Below are 20,286 nucleotides of genomic sequence, written 5' to 3'. Positions count from 1 at the left end.
TCACTTATCTGCATTGTTGTTTTTAGTGTACTATTTTTTCTGCTTGACCTTTGTCATGTTTAGGTATAAGTTACAGCATTTGCTGCTGCTGTTTGCCAGGCATAGTGTTACTGAATTTGACTTTGTATTACTCTGTTAAGCCAGTTTTACTACGGATTTATTTTTCTTGTTTGCTGCACATTGCCTTATATTAGTTGTGATATTGCAATTGCTTTGCTAATTTATATATGCTGCTGCTTGCTTTGCCAATTTCCATTTTTTTTGCCATTGCTGTTTGTGTTAATTTGTTATGTGCTGCTGCATTGCCTTGTCCCTTTGTATATATATCTGAGCTCAGTAGATTTGTTAGCTTAAGAGGGGGTAGACTATATAAGAAACTAACTATGATCAATTGGAAGAAATGCATTGAGAAGCTATAAGAAAATGGTTTGGTCAAAAAAGTAGTTTACAGTGGAGAAAAACTATTTTTGAAAGAGGATGTTAACAGAATACAGAAAGGATGCTTGGATAAGATTTTTTTTTTTTTTTTTTTGGTGGAAACAAATGTTGAAATAAGAGGAAATATCTACAGAATTAAATTTTGGGTTGGACTGCAGTACCAAATGTCACACTGAAAACAAATCCTGTCCTGTACTTTTGTGTTATTACCTATGATAATTTGTGTTTTTCCTGTCTTTATGTGTTTAGCTAATAATATTTACATTGTAGAATTTTTCTGATAATATGTTATTTACTTTGTAAAGATGTTTAGACATTATTTATTCTGTTTTGTTTTAATGCTCATGTGTGAAGTTGATGTTTCAAAAGTTATTCTGATCTTTAATGTATGTACTTATGTCATAATTCTTGTAACACTGATGTACATGTGATTCTTGAGTTTCTCCCGGCGTATTTGATAATCAAAATATCCACGGGTGTACTGCCGGTCTACAGTGTCCAACGGGCACAATATTTCGGCGATCAAACATGTCGCCATCATCAAGTGAACTGACGGACTGAGCTCCTGTGAACGTGCCGGCACGGAGATCCGTACACTATGGTTGCTCAGGGGGAACTGGGTTCGGTCGCGGCGGCGGCCGATTTAAATACCCTCCGCCCGCGGCGCGCTCACTCCGCCGTCCGCGCCCCGCGCCACGGTCGCGCGGTGGAACAGATTGCGACGGCGTCTGAGATGACGTCGGTGTGATGGCTCTGTCCGCCGTGGTCGTCACAACTATACATTTGCTCGATTTACTCTTGATTAACCCAATCGCTGGTTCCCAAGCCTTGCTAAGATTATAGCCACAGTCACGGTTTATGAGGTCGTCATTGGTGCGAATTTCGATGGCCTCTCTAACAACGCTGTCCCAGTATCTCGACGTCTATACCAGAATCCTCGTGCGTTCATACTCCATAGCGTGATTTTCCGACAAACAATGTTCAGCGACCGCCGACTTGTTCGGATACATCAGTCGAGTGTGCCTCTGATGTTCACGGCATCGATCCTCGACGGTACGCATCGTCTGACCAATATACGACTTGCCACATTGACACGGAATCTGGTACACGCCGGCCAGCCCTCAAACCGAGGTCATCTTTGGCGCTCCCCACCAGCGCACGAGTTTTATTCGGAGGTCTCCATCACGGACGGGAGCACCTGCGATGGTGTAGTGAACGACGAACCTGGGTGCACGAATGACAAAACGTCATTTTTTCGGATGAATCCAGTTTCTGTATACTGCGTCATGATGGTCGCATCCGTGTTTGGTGATATCGCGGTGAACGCACATTGGAAGCGTCTATTCGTCATCGCCATACTGGCGTATCACCCGGCATGATGGTATGGGGTGCCATTGGTTACACGTCTCGGTCACCTCTTGTTCGCATTGACGGCACTTTGAACAGTGGACGTTACATTTCAGATGGGTTACGACCCGTGGCTCTACCCTTCATTCGATCCCTGCGAAACCCTACATTTCAGCAGGATAATTCACGACCGCATGTTGCAGGTCCCGTACGGGACTTTCTGGGTACAGAAAATGTTCGACTGCTGTCCTGGTCAGCACATTCTCCAGATCTCTCACCAATTGAAAACGACTGGTGAATGGTGGCCGAGCAACTGGCTCGTCACAATACGCCACTCACTACTCCTGATGAACTGTGGTATCGTGTTGAAGCTGCATGGGCAGCTGTACCTGTACACGCCATCCAAGTTCTGTTTGACTCAATGCCCAGGCGTATCAAGACCGTTTCTACGGCCGGAGGTGGTTGTTCTGGGTACTGATTTCTCAGGATCTATGCACCAAAATTGCGTGAAAATGTAATCACATGTCAGTTCTAGTATAATATATTTGTCCAATGAATACCCGTTCATCATCTGCATTTCTTCTTAGTGCAGCAATTTTAATAGCCAGTAGTGTATAAAAATGGACTGGCATGCGACTGGGAAGAAGGGAAATCTTTGGTAGCAAACAGGACGACGCGGCCCGTTGCGCTTCTTCGGAGGTGGGACTACGAGGGGTGGGGGTCACACAATGGCCGAGGGCCGGCTGTGCTTTCTGTGACGCGCTGCGGTGCCGCCGCGCTAATTCTGCAGCAAGGAGTCTTCCAGTATCGACCACTTGTGAGATTATTTTATGAGATGGACTGAGGAGGAACGTTAGCAGAAAGCGCTATTGCTTGCCGAATGTAGCCACGACTTCAGGGACAACCACAGAGATCGCTATCGGGCGGGTGAAACGAAATCCCCACTCTTTGAAACCTGTCGGACATCGGTGAATGTGCGGCTTTTACACAAAAAATACATTCAACTGGAACTTTCCCCAGAGTGACTGAGAGCACAAGAATGCCTTAAGGAACTTCCTTTATTGGACGAAGAAGGAGACATAAAGAACGAGAAACGACATTTTCCGAAGAAACTGTTATGAAGAATTTCATTGGTTATCCAAGTTAAACATAGCACACAGGAAGGGACCTGAGTCTTACAGACGCACCTTTAGCGATCGGAGATGGCAACAAATAGAAACCCAGCCCATCAGTATGGTAAAGCGATGCTTTCTTGATGGGCGCCTTCAGACGGTGATATCACAATTCATCATACTTTTCTCTACTCCTGGTCGCCTTACAGAGCTTCTCCGCTGGACTTCTACCTAGATCTCCATTACCGAACTTCAACTAATGACGCCGTCTTGGAAGAAAAAAATGCTGGTATTGCCGCAAATTGAGGTCGCAATTTTTATGCCACCAAGAACTACAATGTAATACCACATTTCGAAAGCTTCTATTCTCTTCTTGTCCAAAGTATTTATCGTGCATGTTTCACTTTTGTACATGGCTACACTCCATACAAATACTTTCAGAAACGACTTCCTCACATTTAAATCTATACTCGATGTTAACGAATTTCTTTTGTTCAGAAACACTTTCCTTGCCATTGCTAGTCTACATTTTATATCCTCTCTACTTCGACCATCATCAGTTATTTTGCTCCCCAAATAGCAAAACTCCTTTACTACTTTAAGTGTCTCACTTCCTAATTTAATTCCCTTAGCATCACCCGACTTAATTCGACTACATTCCATTATCCTCGTTTTCCTTTTGTTGATGTTCATCTTATATCCTCCTTTAAAGACACTGTCCATTCCGTTCAACTGCTCTTCCAAGTCCTTTGCTGTCTCTAACAGAATTACAATGTCATCGGCGAACCTCAAATTTTTATTTCTTCTCCATGGATTTTAATTCCTGCTCCGAATTTTTCTTTTGTTTCCTTTACTGCTTGCTCAATATACAGATTGAATGACATCGGGGATAGGCTACAACCCCGTCTCACTCCGTTCCCAACCACTGCTTCTCTTTCATGTCCCTCGACTCCTAGAACTACCATCTCGTTTCTGTACAAATTGTAAATAGCCTTTCGCTCCCTTTATTTTACCCCTTTCACCTTCAGAATCGGAAAGAGAGTATTCCAGTCTACATTGTCAAGAGCTTTCTCTAAGTCTACAAATGCCAGAATCGTTTGCTTTTCCTTAATCTATCTTCTAAGATAAGTCCTAGGGTCAGTATTGCCTCACGTGTTCCAATATTTCTACGGAATCCAAACCGATCTTCCCCGAGGTCGGCTTCTACTAGTTTTTCCATTCCTCTGTAAAGAATTCGCGTTAGTATTTTGCAGCTGTGACTTATTAAACTGATAGTTCGGTAATTTTCACATCTGTCAACACCTGCTTTGTTTGGGACTGGAATTATTATATTCTTCTTGAAGTCTGATGGTATTTCGCCTGTCTCATACATCTTGCTCACCAGATGGTAGAGTTTTGTCACGACTGGCTCTCCCAAGGCCGTCAGTAGTTCTAATGGAATGTTATCTACTCCCGGGGCCTTGTTTCGACTAAGGTCTTTCAGTGCTCTGTCAAACGCTTCACGCAGTATCATATCTCCTAATCCACATTCCTAATAACAGGAAAACCAACTACATTTTCCGTATTATTGATAATTTTTGGGATTTTTATCTATTCGTACTTGAATACTTTTAATATTTTCACTTGAAGATTGTATTCCGATCAACGAATTACCATATTAATTTTTTTGTCTCAGGAGACTAATTAGAAAGAAATAAATGAGACTTCATGTGGGAGGACCTCCCGGTGGGTAGACCTGATCTCCTGGTGCGGGTCTTCTGAGGTGACCCCACTTCGGTGACTTGTACGTCGATGAGGATGAGACGACGCTGATGAAGATGACACAAATACTCAGTTCCTGAGAGGAGAAAATCTCCAACCCAGCCAGGAATCGAGCTCGGGCCCCCCAGCATGACAAGCCAGTGCGGTGTCCAATTTCTTTTTTTTTTTTTTTTCCGGCATAGTTTGTTGCGTTTGGTCTGGGCGGATGTTACAAGACAACCTTTCAAGTTGATCGTTGATTCCTTTACTCAGTTTTTTTATTACAGAGGGCAATCCTCCGGGCGGATTTGTGCCGGCGACCGGCACGCCTTCCCGCCCGGAAAGCGATCAGCTACGGTGGCGGACGTTAATTAGAATCAAAGATGGCCTAACAGGCAGAACAGCAGAAAAAAAGTACCACAACTGAATTTTCAATTTTGGAAAAGGCATAGGAGAGATCACAGTTTGGCCGGCCGAAGTGGCCGTGCGGTTAAAGGCGCTGCAGTCTGGAACCGCAAGACCGCTACGGTCGCAGGTTCGAATCCTGCCTCGGGCATGGATGTTTGTGATGTCCTTAGGTTAGTTAGGTTTAACTAGTTCTAAGTTCTAGGGGACTAATGACCTCAGCAGTTGAGTCCCATAGTGCTCAGAGCCATTTTTTTAGATCACAGTCGATAACATGATATCTGTAAAGTCCTGGAACAACATTTAAATTCAGACACGATATATCGGCTTAGAAGAGGCACAGCAGTTTTAGAAGGATCGTCGACATACACTTCAGTAAGGAAAATACAAGTACAATAAATTTCATTGCCTTTTCCTAGTCATAATTCAAATTTATTATATAGACACTGTATTTTCAAGCAATAAATAACTTTCGCCATCCACTTTGCGTGATGGATATTCCGGAGATACTTTTTCAATATTTCTTGAGAAACCAAAATGTAAAATATTAGCCAGGTATCGATCGGCCAATCAACGATAATTAAGAGCACTGACAGACTGACTGGTCGCTGCGGTTGAGCGTTTCTAGGCGCTTCAGTCAGGAACAACGTGGCTGCTACGATCGCAGGTTCGAATCCTGCCTCGGACATGGATGTGTGTGATGTCCTTAGGTTAGTTAGGTTTAAGTAGATCTAAGTCTAGCGGACTGATGACCTCAGATGTTAAGTCCCATAGTGCTTAGAGCCATTTGAACCATTTTGACATAATTACGCTGAAGTTGATTTACCTACACCAACAAATATTTCATTTTGATGAAATTTTGGGTCCCTGCTAGGGTTATGCTTGGTAATTCAAATCGTAACTGGACTATTTTTAGCTATACATTATGCATCAAATATTGAAATAGCATTTAGTAGTGTAGTACACATCTGCCGAGACGTAAATAATGGTTGAATTATTCGAACTTTACTTTATTAGTAGTCTTCTGTTCTGTCCTCGTTCGTCATGAATTGTCGACGTATATGTGAAACCTAGTACTATATTTATGAAAGTTTATTTGAACAATCATCAGTTTTAAATCAAAGCGAAATCTCCGCGTTTATCATTATTTGTGGCAGCCTAATAACACATTATCCTCGACCAATATCGCTATTATTTACACGAGATGTATACAGGTAGGAGCGGCGATCTTCGCGACGGCGCTGTACAGAAATGGAGGTAGGTGAACATGCCATTTTCTTCCTTTGTGAAGGCTATTTTCATTTTTCTTAATTTGGTCATTTGGCGCGACACTAATACCCACCATCTTCATCATTTCTCTTTTTCTGACGAATTCCAATTCCTTTTATTATAATTTTCATCTGATTCTTATTTCCACTATAACCGATATTCTTTGGAACCAGGCCACAAGGAAAGGTAAATCCGAGAAAATACGTGCTCTGCCTCTCCAGTATATTCATCATACGTGAGTGATTTTTACAATAACTACAATTTCTTATCGTCTTCCCCAAATGCAGTAATTATTAGACGGCCCACTCACTCGCGAGAGTACGCGCCTTTTCTCGTTGTTGCAGCCACTCTGGTGTTAAATATCACTTATATTTTATTAATATTCTGTGGAATAGTTTCGACTTCTGTATTGCTACTGTTGCAACGCTGCTTCACCGCGACTTTATAATTAAACCAATTCCCGAAATGACTGCACCGACTGGCGAAATAATTAGAGACATTAAAAACAACGGAGAAGGCGAATTACAATTTCCACCAGTCTATGTCCAGGTACCCGGGTAAGAGGAACGTCTAGCAATAACAGCGCCAGCATTTTGTGTTAGTACACAGTGTTTAGTTTAGTTCTGTCCTTTTTTCACGAGTTTCTGCCGGGAACGGAATATTATTTGTGTTTTTAATTGACTCATTAATGTTTATTATTTACATTTATAGCTTTCGTATTTATTTTCTGCAGTAGCTTTTGTGGGAGCTGAGTACCTAGTGAAATGTTAACTACTGACACATCTGTTTTCAGTAATTTAATTTATTTCTGTTTTAAGTGATTGCAAATTTCATAACTTTAGGGTACACTGAGAATTTTTCACAGGAGGTTTTAGTGTTTGTTTATTCTTCTTGTTTACATTTTGTGAACTTCCCAACTTCAGTAGCACCACAGTTCGGTAATGTTTGTTCTTCCTCAATTAGTCTCGACCACTTTGTTTGTTTTTTTACGAGAGTCGATAGAACTTTCTATAAAGTACGTTACGAATAATGACTGTACTTTTTGGTTGTGGAAACAAGAAGAATTTCACGTTGTCCTCAAACAGCTGGAGGCTGTATTGGGCATGATCGACAGGTTTCAGGGTACTGCTCAAGGCTGCATCGCCATCGGGACGCCAGTGATGACACCTGTAGCACCTGTGATGCCACTGGAATCCCCTGGTAATCCAGTTGTCGCTGCGTCTTCTGATACACAACATCTGACCAGTCTGTCCTCATTCCGGAATGAGTGTCAGACAGTGGCGTGTTTGTGCGTCTCTGGGTGGGGAGTGAAAGTGGGAACTGGATTCACGGCAGACTCCTTACGCCTTAGCAACAGGCACCAGTTGTTACCCAAGGTTGATAACAGTTCTGAGCCTGCACACGATGCATCTCCTGTTTGGCGATCGATTTTCCAGTCCATTCCCGAGAACTGCAGTGGGTAGCTATACTAAACAATGGGAGCCCCAACGTTACATGGCTAATGGACGCTATCAGGGTAGCTGCAGGCATGTCGAGCTCTCGGTATGTTTGACGGGTGTGTGTGTGGGACGAGTGGGGGGGGGGGGGGGCGAGGGAGGTCCGAGATGTGGAGGAGGCTCGGCTGGTAGCTATCGAGTGTACTAGGAGCAACCGACTGCAAATAGTGGTTCATAATGACGCCCTTTAGTTGGAGTTCCGAGCCCGTCCATTTACCTGATGACTGATTTGGTGAAGGCAGCTAGCATCGTCCATGGGATACAGGCTAAGCTCATGATCTGTAGCGTTTTACCTAGAGTCGATCGCGGTTCTTTGGTTCGGAGCGGACTGGGATGTCTAAACCAGAAGCTTGGACGATTCTGTGACAATGGCGGATGGAATTTCTCGACCTCCGCTATCGGTAGAACTGTAAAGTTCCCCTTAATAGGTCAGAATAGGTGAGGCGTGCACTACACGGAGGAAGCAGCTACTTGGGTAGCGGCGTACGTGTGGTGTGCACATAGGTTTCTTTATGTTTAATGATCTCTTTCTTGGAATCAGCTACGAAGTGTCTTCCGAAGTCGAAGATAGATCAGTCACTTTGTTCTCAGAATGACTATCTCCGTAGACAGGAAATAGAAATGGTTTATATGATATCAGTAAACTGTAGGAGCATCCCTAAACTATATCATTAATGAAAGATAATAATGCCCAGATAGTATCAGGAGCAGATAATTGGATGAAACTGGAAATTAATAGTAACTAAATCCAAAATTCGAATTGGAATGCTTATCACAAGAATAGGTTAGGCGCCAGTGGTGGAGGCATATTTACTGCAGTAAAGAACGCGATAATATGTAATGAGGTTATCACAGATTCGGAATGTGAATTAATCTGGCTGAAGCTAGACGTCAAAGGAGTATCAAACTTGAAAATCATATGATTTTCTAGACGGTCTGTTAGATCTGCAATAAAACACAGATTGGTATGGGTCTGTTTGCTGTGTTCACCCTCATTATAAACATTTTTTTCACATTAGAGCATCGCGTAACGGATCACATTTTTAAATATTTTACTAGTTTCCTGTATTACTGTAGGGCCGAGACGCTTTCCACCGTAACGCTTATGTCATCTTCCAAACGTACAGATTAGTTAACTCGATATTCTTAAGATATGCGCCATTGCCCAGCTTATACGCAATCAATTATTCTAGAGTGCCGTTGAAGTTTCAAAAATTAACCGCTGAACTTGATCGTCAGATTCACTATTTCCTGTTCACGGGTTTGTCAAACAAACGCGCAGACCTACCAACAAAGCATTTCACAGTTAGTCATAGTTTTGAAGCAGATGTCGCGAAGTATTCTTGACAATAGTGGGAATACAAACAAAGCATTTCTTACATTGCCTTTATATCTGTGTAGAAAAAATAAAAGGTAAAGAAGATGCTGGTGCTGGGAACGGCTGAAGTTCAGAGATAAATATATCAATGAAAATCTGATGAAAGTTAATTAAAATGTCACAATGTGGGAACGTAATACACTCTAAAATAAAAAATAAAATAAAAAAAACAACCAAGCCCGCAAAGGTATTATCCAAATCTGACGGAAATAGGTAGATATGATGTACATGTACAGACAAACATATGATTACAATTTCAGAAATTTGGATGATTTATTCAAGAGAAAGAGCTTCACAAATTGAGCAAGTCAACAACGTATTGATCCACCTCTCACACTTATGTAGGCAGTTATGTGGCTTGGCGTTGACTGATAGAGTAGCTGCATGCCATCCTGAAGGACATTGTGTCAAATTCTGTCCAACTGGCGCGTTAGATGTAAAAATTCCAAGACGGGTTGTTAGGTGATGCACATCATGCTGCAAACGTTCTCAATTGAGGAGAGATTTGGAAACCTTGCTAGGCACAGTAGGATTTGGAAACATCGAAGTGAAGCAGTAGAAATACTCGCCGTGTGTGGGCGGGTGTTATCTCGCTGAAACGTAAGCTCAAGATGGCACGCTATAAAAGGCAACAAAATTGGACGTAGAATATCGTCGACGTATTACTGTCTTGTAGGGGTGCAGCGAATGATAACAGAAGGCCTCCTAATACCAAAAGAAATGGCAACCTGGACTATTACTCCCGATTGTCGGGCCATATGGAGGGCGACAGTCAAGTTTGTGTCCAACCTCTGTCCAGGGCGTCTCCAGACACGCATTCTCTGGTCATCGGGACTAAATTACAAGCGAGACTCATTCCTGAAAACAATTCTGTTCCAGTCAACGAGAGTCCAGACCGAAGACGGGTCTGGAGACGCCCCAGGGATACCAACCTGACAATCGCCCACCATACGGCGCGGAATCCAGGACTGATGGTCTGTGGTGCCGTTCATTTTCATAGAAGCATCAGTTTTGTTGTCATCCGGTACATTCTTAAATCACGGTGGCACGTCGACGATGTTCTACGTCTAGTTTTGTTGCCCTTCACGCCATACCATCCTAGGCTTACATTTCAGCAAGATGACGGCCGCCCGCACGTGGTGAGAGTTTCTACTGCTTATCTTCGTGCTTACCAAACTCCACCTTGGGTATCAAGCTCATTGGATATTTCCCTAATTACGAACGTCTGGAGCATTATCGAGAGGTCCCGGCAACAAGCTTGGGACTTTGACGACGTAAGCCGCCAACTGAACAGAATTTGCACGATATCTCTCAGTAGAATCTCGCGCCCCCATCGATAACATCTTGTGAATGACTTCCTTCAAGATAACGACATCGCTCGACTAGAGTGGCCAGCATGTTCTCCAGACATGAACCCCATCGAACATGCGTGGGATAGATTGAAAAGAACTGTTTATGGACTACGTGACCCAACAACCAATCGGAGGGATGTATTCTGATTCGGCGTTGAGGAGTGGGACAATCTGGATCAACAGTGCCTTGATGAACATGTGGATAGTATGCCACTATGAATACAGGCATGCATCACTGCAAGAGAACGTGCTGCTGGGTATTAGAGGTACCGGTGTGTGTAACAATCTGGACCACCACCTCTGAATGTCTCGCTGTATGGCGGTACAACATGCAATGTGTGGTTTTCATGAGCAATATATGATGTTTATGTTGATCTCTATTCCAATGTTCTGTACAGGTTCAATGTGTGGTTTTCTGAGCAATAAAAAGGGCGGAAATGATGTTTATTTTGACCTCTATTCCAATTTTCTTTACAAGTTCCGGAACTCTCGGAACCGAGGTGATGCAAAATTATTTTTGATGTGTGTATGTAGTTCGTAAGGTACTCGAGTGCTTCCATTTTTCTATTTTGCAAAACTTCTGTTTCTATATTTCATGGAATGCTAGAGAAATACGGTACACAGAAATGCATACTACAGGGTTTGCCGTTGATTGGTGGATACAATTTTTCCAGTACCATCACACCACCTACTTTTTTGTCAGTATGTGACGAACCTAGCTGGGATATTTTTACTTCGCCTCTTGTTTCGCCATCTGCGTCCTTAAAATTCAGTTTGAACTAATTACCAGTAACATACGTGAGTGTAATCTGCATTTTCGTATAAGAGAAAGGTTGGCCCTCAGTTTTAAAGAATTTAACACCAGATCTAATTTAGTGTTTAGTTTTATGTATGTAATTGATTTTCGAAGATATTTTGACTTTACGTAGTCATTATCTTTCTTTATAGGGCAAAATCAGTAATTGTTTCGTAACTTAAATTCTATTGTTGACATATAAACAAATATAAATTCTGAAATAATTGTAAATATTTGGATGATGAAATGCTAATATTCTTAATTAATCTGGATCTATTCGAAAACATGTTAGCGAAGCCATCCCTTAATTAATTCGAAAGTAATTAACAATTTTGTCAAAAGTATCTTATGCATACTTATATTTGTTAATTTCATGCTTTAAACAAATAATTCAGCCTAACTCTTGTAATAGAAGAATCTGTTAAAAAGACAGAAGTTTTCGAAGTATTCAGTGAATTTAATGAGTTAAGTTTCAATTGTAATTTCTGTCAATTTAACTTCTACCAAAGTGTAATTTCGGTCCCTATTATTGTGAGGATATATAAGGGCCCGATTTTTGGTCACGAGACAGTCAGTCCACGGCCGAGTTTCAGACGAGAAACGTGTGTTGGTTAGAACCACAACAATGCTACAGTTTAACTGTGAAATAAGTGTTACACAATTAGGCCGAGTGTTAAAACAATGTCGGTGTCTGCTCCATACGTACTTTCTATTCTTCAAGAACTGTGAACTTTGTGGTTAGGTTTTTACTGCTCGTAGGTGTTCAACAGGAAATTATTGTAGCAGTGTGTGGATGTTCGCCTGCAAACTATTAATGAGGCTTATCGAAAGTTAAACAACAGTGCACTGGCCATACAACTGTATATAATATTGGGGGTTGTGAACTATGAATGTAAAAGACTGTGAAACACAACTGTGCATCTGTTGGCTACATCATTTACCGTAGACAGTAGTCGTACTTCCACAACCCATTTTTCAGCCAGTGTAGCAGCAGTACGTCGACACCGAGGAAAATCAATGAAGAGACAAAAAGTAGGCGAGCGTCGTCACAAGTATTTTCATTCGGCAACACGTTTTGAAGAAGCGAAGATGTTGACAAACGATGAAGCATGATTGTCAAAAAATCTATAACAAAAAAAAAAAAAAACATCATTGATTGAGAGAAAGGAACGAAATAATCCATGCTAATTTGCTCGCTAAAAGCCCATGTCTCTTGCGACTCATGAAAAATTATTTATGACGTCACACGACAGAACTGAGAAAGATATAGTGGTAATTATAGAGGTAATTGCAACTGATAAAAGGGTTGGAGTAGCTGACATTTACGGCGACAGGAAAGCCATTTGAGTGATGTTGAGTGTTATATTATCAGCAAATGCTAGCAGTAAAACTGTCACGAAAACCTGCAAAGCAATTACATCTCTCAGGTAATAATGTTTCTAGCCAAAAAAAAAAAAAAGCAAAGATGCAACTTTTTGTTTTATGATTATTATTTTGTATAGCATGAAGATCAATACTAGTGTAGAACAATATGCAGATATAAGTCATTAAGGGTAAGTCTTAAATATATACAGATTCACATTTTGATAAGCAAGTAATAAAGTATTACTAATGCCGTCTGTCGAGATACATCAGTCATTTGTGATAATCTCATAAGACTCATACGCATTTTACAGACTATCAATTTTTGTGTAAGTATGAACTACTGTTCGAAGTAGAAGCAATTTTCCTCAGTTGCAATGTGGAATACTGTTGTGATTCAAGTCGACAAGCTGAAACTAGTTTTACTATTTAAAATGAAAACAACGTTCAAGAGCACACTTACTAACCTTATTACGATGTGCTGAATATAATTATTATTGCAGTTGTGTTAAAATAGTACGCAATGCTTAGTACGAAGACATACATGTATCATAAAGTATACTTAACGTAGGTTAATTCTTACAAAGAAGAAAACAGCAACCAGCCACTATTAATACTGCTATTTATTTAGGTAAATAGCGCCGTTACCGGTTTCGAACTGGTAAGGTCATCATCAGACGGCTGTTCACATGATTTTCAAGATACAATTTACATTATCGTCCATTTTTGATTTTTATTATTCCACTGTGGCGAAGTAGTTTTGGCGTGTTGTTGCCCTACAGTAGAAAACAGTGTTAGAAGCGCCCTATGTGAAAATAACTAACCTCCAAACGATGAAATACAGCGTAAATAAATATGTGAGGTTAAGTGGTTATGGTACTTACGTCTAAACTTTCGTGCAATTTTGTTGCGAAGTTGCAGGATTGTAGTTTTCGAAAAGTATACTGTTATGTCAGGAATATTATGAGGCCAAATAATGCCCGCTGCTTGTTTAGGGACTTGAAAACATGGACTATTATTAGAACAATTTGTCTTCTTTATGTTAAACAACACTATGTCATTTTTGGCAACGTTTTCGTGGTGGCAATGTTAATCAGGACTTATCTAACATGTTAGATAAGAGTGAAGTTTCAGAAAAATACCCATGAGTAACAACTGCTGTTGTACAGTGGCCGAAAAGCGGGGAAGACGACGGGGTAGATCCCTCTGGGAAACGGTTGTGTCAGAAAAATCTCCGTGGCCGCACATCTTCGGACAAATTTTTTTGCATGTTATACACTCTAATAATAACTATAATAATAGTAATAATAATGTCCGCCACCGTAGCTGAGTAGACAGGGTGCCAGCATGTCATGTAGAGGGGGAGGGGGGGGGTCAGGGTTCGGTTCCCGTCTGGGTTTGTGTCGTGTTCATCATCATTATTTCATCTTCATTGACGCGCAAGTCGCCGAAGTGGTGTCACCTCAAAAGACTTGCACCAGGCGATGAGGCCTACCCGCCGGGAGTTCCCCGCCAGACGACATTAATTCGTTCAGTAACAATAATAAAGAGAGACCAGGAAGGAATTATCCGAATGGCACGGAAACCGGTAAATGTTTGTACATGTGCATAAAAAACCTGACAGTCACCTGCCATATGGCCAGAACAACCAGAAGTGATGCTCTGGGGTGCCATGTCTTTTTATAGCGTGACCCGTTTGGTTGTCACCAGCAGAACCCTTACAGCACAGCGGTACGTCGAAAATATTCTACGCCCCTTTATGTTGCCTTTCGTGGCAAGCCATCCAGGGCTTACATTTTAGCAAGATAACGTCCTGCCACACACGGTGAGAATTTCTACGGCTTTTATTTTTGCTTGTAAAACCTTACCCTGGGCAGAAAGGTCACCAGATCTCTTCCTAGTTACGAATGTTTGGAGCATTATTGGCACGGCTCTCCATCGCGCGTGATTAGCCGAGCGGTCTGGGGCGCTGCAGTCATGAACAGTGCTGCTGGTCCCGGCGGAGGTTCGAGTCCTCCCTCAGGAATGGGTGTGTGTGTTTGTCCTTAGCATAATTTAGGTTAAGTAGTGTGTAAGCTTAGGGACTGATGATCTTAGCTGTTAAGTCCCATAAGATTTCACACACATTTCAACATCTGAGCACGGCTCTGCAACTATCTCGAGATTATGGCGATCTAACACGCCAGTTGGACAGAATGTGGCGCGGTGTCTCCCAGGAGAAAATCCGACACCTCTGTCAATCAATAACAAGCCTGCGTAAGGGCCAGAGGTGAACCACCGCGTTACTGACCTGCTCAGTTTGTTAAGCTCTCTCTCCTGAATAAATCATCCAACTGAAACTGCTCTCATTTGTTATCTGTTCATGTACATCTCATGTATCGATTTCCGTTCGATTCGGATGATTGCTTAGTGATGCTCCTTTTTTTGTCTTTGAGTGTGTTTTCTTCTTAACGTCTTTCTGCGTAATGTTGTACATGACTGGGAAAGACGTGACAACTCTACCACTGTGGTAATAGCCAGTACTCTTTTGTGTTTATCCATATACTCTTTTGATCGTAGCATCCACAACTGTGTATACTCGCGGCACAGTAAGAAAAACTCTCTTTCGCTGAAAATGCACGGTGAAGCAGCAACACAAGCAACGTCCTATATCTTGCCGAATCGGCCGTCAATCAAAATTTATGTACAAAACTTCAAACACGGTCACATATTGGCAAATAATTTGACAGGTTAGGTAGTTTGACAAATAGTTTGATCGAACATCTCGATGTTTAGAACATCTCGACAGACGCTAATTTACAGAAATCTTACCAGACAGACGGGACTGCTCAACCGAATTGTGCTTCTGCCAGCTGTGTTGTCACCACGGTTGTTCTGAAGTTCTCTCCGTACTCGTGGTCTGCCTGCTAGCTTTCACTCCCACTTCCCGAGCCTTCGCTAATGTCATGCACCAGTTACCGCGTTATTTATGCACGTAATAAGCTAATTTAGCAATCTCCCTGTACTTCCTGACAAGAACGCGTGCAGTTTATCTTCAAGCCAAAATTGTGTTGTAGGTCCTGTAGTGCCTGTACGCGAACAATTAAAGCTGAACGATACTGCAATAGGTAAACATTCCACAATACTCGTGTGACAGAAAAAAAAAACTGTGGGGAGATTAGAGTTTATCACCCCGTCGACGACGCGAACATGGGTCGGGAGGGGGGGGGGGCAGGGAGGGAGGAGCTTAGCACAGCCTCGTCTAGTGGTGGGGGTCGTTTCCAAAACAATCATACTGGCATTATCTTAAAAAACTTTTGCTGGTACAATAATTGTGTGAGATTCACTAGTAGATTATTGTGCTGTCTATTTTTACTCTATCTGTGTAGATAGGTCAAGAGAGTTTGTCTTGTAATTGATTGCTATCGAAAATTAGTTAAAAGAAAGTTTCTGTAATATGTATGGCCTGAGCAAAAATTCATTACTGTGTGTCTAATACGACACGGACTGTCCAGTTTTGACCAATTTTCACATCTTTATCGATACTGTCAGAACTGGAAATTTTGCCTACAGGAGATACATTCTGAAGTAATCACACTACCAAAAAAGCTGCAGGACCTCCGGTTTTTCAAAACACTTCAATAAATTCGCTTGCCAGTTATCGTCGTAGTCAGATGTCTTACGAATAATAAATGATAAAGCTCCTCTCAACGTTCGATTTAGTTTGTACGATACAGTGCTTTACAGAGTTCGTCTTTTTGGAAGTATGAGCTTACTCACTCAATCAGTTATAAGGCGCCCTACAGTTCAGACCGCAGCTCGTGGTCTTGCGGTAGCGTTCTCGATTCACGCGCACGGGGTCCAAGGTTCGATTCCCGGCGGGGTCAGGGATTTTTCCTGCCTCGAGATGACTGGGTGGTGTTGTGTCGTCTTCATCGTCATCATTCATCCCCATTACGGTCGGAGGAAGGCAATGACAAACCAAATCCACTAGGACCTTGTCTAGTACAGCGTTGCGGGTCTCATGCATCGTCCCCTGCGCTCCTCGGCGTATAGGACCTCATCATCGTCATAGTTCAGAGTGGACTCCGAAACCCGGTGAAACATGTATTGACTCATATACAAAGCTTGGACCAAATATAAAAACATCACGCAAAATGCATGCTGGAACGTAATTAATGTACATGTCAGCCAAGCCTGTAGGTTTCATTTGACCAACAACGACACTTGCGTTCTGACCTCGTTACGTTGCGAGCGTCAGTCGTGATCAGCACATTGTTTCCTGTAGTTGTGGGTGCATTATGTCGTAGAGAAGCGAATTCAGACGTGGACAAATTATTGCTGCTCGTACGGTGGGTGTTTGGTGTTACGAGGCGCATCGTATCTAAGATCTATAACCGGATACAGGGAAAGCGGAAAAACATGATCCGCTAAGTCACAACGCGGACGAAAGTGTGTGTTGGGCGATCGTGACAGACGGTCATTGAAGAGCACTGTGACGAAACATAATGAAACAAACTGCAAAAGTACCTACACAACTGAGGGTCACTCTCGTGAATACTGTCAGCACCAAAACAGCACGAAATGAGCACCATAAGCAAGGAATTCCAGGGCTATCTGGAATCGCAAAACCATTCATCAGTGATAAAAATGCCCGTAAAAGAGAAAGGTGTTGCCGCAGTCATAAGACCTGGAGTTTGTGTGGATCAGTGAAAGAAAGTCATTTGGTTGGCTGGCTCTGAGCACTATGGGACTCAACTGCTGTGGTCATAAGTCCCCTAGAACATAGAACTACTTAAACCTAACTAACCTAAGGACAGCACAGAACACCCAGCCATCACGAGGCAGAGAAAATCCCTGACCCCGCCGGGAATCGAACCCGGGAACCCGGGCGTGGGAAGCGAGAACGCTACCGCACGACCACGAGATGTGGGCAAGTCATTTGGTCGGATGAGTCTTGTTGCGCACTGTTTGCAACTTCTGGGGAGATTACGTCCCAGGAGTGAAACATGGTGGGTGTTCAGTTATCATTTAGGCAGTCATATCGTGGTACATCATGGGCCGCATGGTTACTGTGCAGGGTTGCATTACCATTTTGGCTGATCAGATCAATCCCATGGCACAAATTCGTTCCCTGATGGTGATGCTGCGTTCTGAGACGACATGCCAATGTTGGCACAGGTCGCTTCTTCCAGGCTTGGTTTTCTGAGGAGGACTATGAATACTCCCAATTTTCCCTGGCCATCACAGTGAATCGATCTCAATATTATCGAGCCTTTGTGGTGTGCTTTGGAGAGAAGGAAGCGTGATTTACATGTATGTGATACTCCGCAAGCTACCGAATGGTGTGTGGAGCAGGGCACTTCCGCTATCGCTAGCTGATCCCTCCCCCCACCGTACCCTGTTCCACTCGCGAACGGAGCGTGGGAAGAATGACTGTCGGTAAGCCTTTGCTTTAGCTCTGTTTTCTCGAATTTTCTCGTCGTAGTCATTACGCGACATGCATGTAGAAGGAAGTAATATGTTGTACGATTCTTCTCCAAAAGCGCTCTCTCGAATTTTCAGTAGTAAAGTTCTCCGTGATGTACCACGCCTCTCTTGTAACGTCTGCCAGTGTAGTTTGTTGAGCATCTTGATAACGCTCTCGCGCCGTCTAAACGGTCCCGTGACGAAACGAGCTGCTCATCGTTGTTTCTTCTCTCTCTTTTGTATCAGTCCTACCTGATAAGGATCCCTTGTCGATGAACAAAACCCAAGATTCGGTCGAAAAAATGCCATGTAGGCCACTCCCTTCATGAATAAGCTACAGTTCATTAAGATTCTTCGTAAGAATCTGTCTAGCATCTGATTTTCTTACTGTTTGTTTTATGTCGTCTTTCTACTTCGCCCTGGATAGTCACTCACAGATATTTTACGGTAGATACTGTTTAAAGCAGTTTCTCATCAGTAGTATAGTGGTACAGTAGTGGATTTATTTGCCTATTCATGCGCAGGATGTTAAATTTACGTCCGATTCATCAGTCCTCTGCAGGTCATTCTGTAAATCGATACTGTCTTCCGATGTCGCTACTTTCTTATAGACATCATATCATCTGTTAACAGTGGTAAAGAATTTTCGAGTCTTTTTGCTAGATCATTCATATACGCTGCAGACACCAAAGGTCCTGTCACACTTCCAGGAGATACTCCGGAAATTACCTTTACATTTGGCTGGTCTTTACCGTTCAGAGCCTCATCTTCTACCGACCAACAAGTTTTGGATCCAGCCGCAGATCTGGTCCGATACTCGATATGCTCGTAGTTGTTTTTTCATTAAACGGCAGTGCGAGACGGTGACAAATGCCTTCCTGAAGTCAAGGAACACGGCATCAACATGGGCGCCGTTGTCTTCAGCGCTACTGATAGGGAAAGAGCGAGTTGAGTTTCACAAGATTCCTATTTGCGGAATCCATGTTGATTTTTTATACAGGAAGTTTCTGTTCCCCAAAAGATAAGATCACCATGCACCGCTGTTATTGCCACCTGAACTTGGCACTATTTTGCTGGAAGAATGGTATAAGATTCCCTTGAAAACTGTAGAAGATCTGTATTTATTCATTCAGAGACGACGGAAAGCTATTTTGCACGCCAAAGTATTTCCTACACCATATTAAATATGGTAGTGGTTGCTGTTGGCGTTTGGTGTGTTGTTGTTCACACCTTGCATACAAAACATCATGCAAAGTAAAAGAAGGGATAATTAATAGAAACAAATCCGAAAAGCTATTGAATAATGAATAAAATTCTTCAATTTTCTAGTCTGACACTTACAACTTAGTATTCGATCCTTTCCTTTCCTCTTCTTTTCCACTTCCTTTTCTCTTCTTCTCCTCTTGCTTCCTCTTCCTTTTCTCCGCTGTACCTTTTCCTTTCCTATGCTTTTCCTCTTTCTTTCCTCTGCTTCTCCTCTTCCTTTTCGCTTTCTTTCCTCTTCCTTTCTGCAAGTGTCAAAGTTTTTATTTCTTCTGCCTCAAATTTGATTTTCCAAATTCCCCGTAGGATTACTTTACCGCTTGCTCAATCTACAGATTGAGTGACGTGGTGGATAGACTACAACCCTGTCTGACTAACTCAACAATCACCACCTTTCTTTCACGTGGTTCGACTTTTACAACTGCAATCCGTTTCCCGTACTAGTTGTAGATAATGTTTCGCTTCCCGTATTTTATATCTGGTACTTTCAGAATTTCCAAGAGTGTACTCCACCAACATTGTCAATAGTTTTCTCTATCGCTACAGATGCTATAATTACAGATTTTCCCTTATTCAGTTGCTTTTATAAAACAAATCGTAGGGTCAGCATTGCCACACGTGTTCGTATCTTTCTACAGAATCCAAACTGGACGTGGCCTTTTTAATTCTTTCCTGCGTCTATAAATAATTCGTGTTAATATTTTGCCACCATCCCTTATGAAACTGATCATTTGGTAATATTCAGACCTTTTAACACTTGCATCCATTGGAACTAGAATTATTTCATTCTTCTTAAAGTCTGGGGTTATATCACTTGTCTCATATATCTTGCTTACCAGGGGGAATAGGTTTTTCATGTTATGTATCTTCCAAGGATCTC

General features: G+C 42.2%; 1 protein-coding gene across 1 annotated transcript in view; it reads right to left on the bottom strand.

Moving 5' to 3' along the window:
• The window catches only part of LOC126203454 (UDP-glycosyltransferase UGT5-like), a 100,006-nt gene extending 84,387 nt beyond the window's left edge, over nt 1–15,619 (bottom strand). Inside the window, exon 1 of the mRNA XM_049937771.1 lies at nt 15,507–15,619. The gene's annotated coding sequence lies outside the window, so the exon portion shown is untranslated. The remainder of the gene's footprint in view (nt 1–15,506) is intronic.
• Nucleotides 15,620–20,286: the final 4,667 nt, after the last annotated feature.

The sequence above is a fragment of the Schistocerca nitens genome, chromosome 9 (genome assembly GCF_023898315.1).
Source record: "Schistocerca nitens isolate TAMUIC-IGC-003100 chromosome 9, iqSchNite1.1, whole genome shotgun sequence".
NCBI lineage: Eukaryota > Metazoa > Arthropoda > Insecta > Orthoptera > Acrididae > Schistocerca > Schistocerca nitens.
Note: the sequence above shows the minus strand (reverse complement) of the source record. Positions and strands in the feature narration are given on the sequence as shown.